The sequence below is a fragment of the Armigeres subalbatus genome, chromosome 3 (genome assembly GCF_024139115.2).
Source record: "Armigeres subalbatus isolate Guangzhou_Male chromosome 3, GZ_Asu_2, whole genome shotgun sequence".
NCBI classification, from domain to species: Eukaryota; Metazoa; Arthropoda; class Insecta; order Diptera; family Culicidae; genus Armigeres; species Armigeres subalbatus.
Window position 1 is genome coordinate 219,762,546 of NC_085141.1, and position 3,513 is coordinate 219,766,058.

The window sequence follows — 3,513 nt, forward strand, 5'->3', positions numbered from 1 at the left end:
TGTTAGATGGAAATCTTCTGAGCGCTGAAGAATAACTCGGATTGTGATGGTTTTGTGGAAAGCATTTTATATGATGAAAAATAATGATGATAATTATTTATTCTCCACTTATTCAACATGAATTGTTTAAAAAAAGATGCTCTCTAGAATTAACATGAAGTATTTAACTTAAATCTAGATTTAATAGAACAAATCGAATAAATTTTCAAAGTTCAAGGGCCAATGCGGAAGACAATTAAAAACGTAGGAATGGTTGTAAAACGAATATATTTGATGAATAAACATGATTTCATAAATTGTTTCAATTCTGCTCCTTGAATGGCTTAATATACTTTGGATTTCAACATTTTTCACGTGGGACAACTGTACACAGAAAGAAAAATCATTAATAAAATCAAAAAATCCATTGGTTAAAATAAAAAGTTTCGTTGGTTCTTTTTCGTAGAGAGTTACGTATGTTTGAAATAAAAGTACAGCAACTTTTGCGTCAGCAATGTTTCAAAAGTGGCATGCAACTCAGAAATTAAAAGTTTGAACTTTCAAAATAAAACTGTACAACTGTCAGATTCGAATAAGAAAAAGTGGTATATTTTCATTTGGAAATCGACTTTTTCACAGCCTCAAAACGATCCTCCCAAACCATTTTTGTTCATTTTCTTTTAAAATTTTATTTAATCGTAATTGTTTTAGTTTATTCTCATTCTATTTTTTATTGTGAGTATTTGTTGTTAAGTTGGCCAGGTTTGCAGGACATGGATAGATGAATAGGGTTGTTTTGTCGTCGATCTTTTAGCCACTGGAGAAGACATCCGTCGAGATGCGCTTCCCTCTGCTTGTTTTTTGAATTTACCTATCGAGAAATAGAAACCATAAAAGAAAAAATGTTCTCACTCGTGAGCTAAATATTCACCATCGTTCAAAACATGGTCCAGCAATTACCTTGTGATGTTTTATTGTGACGCCCATCTGCTACTTCTTGGACTGATTGGCGAACTCCGGGTTTCCAATCGTTCGATTCCGAACAAAAACCGTCCGGTCTGATACACCTTTCCATCAAAATTGAAGCCATTAGACGTCCCGCAATCTGCCTGGAAAAAGCCTCATGTGCTCGTAAAAACGCATTATCTTTATTGTAGATCCAGTTGAAAACCGAACAGAGCTCTCGCGACAATCGCATTTTATCCCATTTCTGGATGTCGCAACTGCATCGCGAGTAGTGCGCATCTATGCCATAGCCGTGCGCCATCCTGCGCACCACCCGCGATGCAGTTGCGACACTTGGAAATGGGAGAAAATGCGATTGTCGCGAGAGCCCAGTTCGGTTTTCAACTGAATCTACAATACTGATGGGGGTTGCGACTTACCTCATGCATCAGAACCTAATCCACCACTTCGGGTATATTCTCGGGTATATCTATCTAGCTGAAGGTTTCATTTTCACTTAAAACTATTTATCTAAATATATTTAAAAAACAGTATAAGCACCGAAGAGATTGTTTTGGTAAACTTCTGCTCTACCGTTTTCGTCAACGAGTTTGACACATTGAGCGGTACAAATTTTTTGTGGGTGAATTGACAGTTCTAAAGTTTTATTTTTGAAAGGATGAACTTTTGAATATAATCTATATTAAGGTGAATAATACTTTGAAATCCAATAAAAGACATTTACTTCAAACAATTTTACTTTCATTTCAAAGAAAACAAAACAGTTTTCAGAATAAAAGTTCAAAATTTTTAATAAAACCATTTTTGTATTTTGTGTGTACGATTTGAATGGAATGTATATATAAAGTAGAATAACCTTAAATAAAACATGGATTGGTAATGCATTAATTCATCCAAAATCCAGTTTAAATTATATCACAATCACACGATTCGTTTTTGTTAGAAGCTGTATCATTGATTGTCGAGTAGAACGGTTCAGTTTCCATTAAAAAAAAAAATTAAATTGCTGAGTTGCCCTTCATTACATGGAGATACTGGTGGAAATACATTTTAGTTCGATAATATTTCTTGAAAATTGATCCAATCGTCGTTTTTTTATTTATTTATGAGAATTCCCAAAAGTACCTAAATTTTTCTATCAAATCTCCGTTCGATCATAGTACAGAATCAAAATACTTTTTAAACGTAAAAATAAATTGAGGAATAGTCTGATTCCCCGAAGAATGGCGCACCCAACTAATGAATGTAGCTTCGCTCATTATCCTTAATGAGAGCTTCAAATATTCTTCGAAAATCCCTTTTCATATTTTTTTTTATATATTTTTTTTCGTAGAAACTTTGTTCAGAAAAAATGTTCGATTGTCGCCACACATACACACTTAAATCGAGAACTTCAGCTCGGTAATAATTTTTACTGATTTTACCCGGTAAAAATAATTTTCAACCGAGAGGTCAGTTAATTTTAATAAAAATACAAAGTTTTGTAAAACATTATACTGACCTCTCAGCAATGCATTAAAATTTACGAGATATCGGTAAAATGAATAACCGAGCTACTCTGTTTAACAATTTCTGATTGAAGTTGTCAAAAAATATACCGAGTACTCAGTGAAACAAAATATACTTTGCTGAATTTACGGTAATACTTTTACCGACCCCAGTTTACACCAGAATCACTTGACGCTCGATGTGGCGCCATATTGCGCAATTATTTCTCTTCAGTTTTGCGCGTGTTTTGCTTGACCAAATAATATTTTCGTTGTGGTTGAGTTTTCGGTAAGTAGAAGCGATCCATTTTGAAGCCAGCAAATATATAACATCTACTTGAATTTTCAGGAATGTGGGCTGCATTCATCGGGTTTGGTCCGATTGAGTACCTGACAGAGGAAGCCAGCATTCCGCTAGGTCTGAAGCGGAAGTTGCCAACCACGAAGTTCACGTTTGGTTTGTTTATCAACTTCCTTCTGATGGATCCACCTGAGCACAGGAAACCCGTCGGAATTCCTTTCGGACATCGAAAATTTCGACCAATTTATATAATAATACATATGAGACTACGTTTAAGAGCAATCTACACCGGGTCAATCGGTTTTGTTTAAAACCGTTGGAAAGATTACTATTTTTTAAATAAATTAACTCAATTCGATCAAAAATTTGTTTCTTTTATTCTGCTTATCCCAAGGAAAACGAATGCTCAATTACATTTGTTCGGTAATATTCTCAACAGAGGTCGGTATTCTTTTTACAAACTCATCCGGATTTTTTTTACCGAGTGCTCAGTAGCTGTTACAGATCAATACGGTATTTTTTGATATTTCATAATTAAGAATGCAAACCGAGCACTCGGTAAATGGTTCAACTTTTTACTGAGCAGACTGCCGAGAGCTCAGCTGTTGAGAAATCGGTAATTCGTTTACCGAGCCCGTTAAATTAAATTAAGTGGTTGATTTCGCAAATTAAATTTTTAAACTCTCCTTGAATTCAACCCTGTATTAGCGTGCAAATGAGGAAACATGGAAACGTCAAGATATATTATCTTGCTGCAGTCCGAACACCTCGTAATAATTG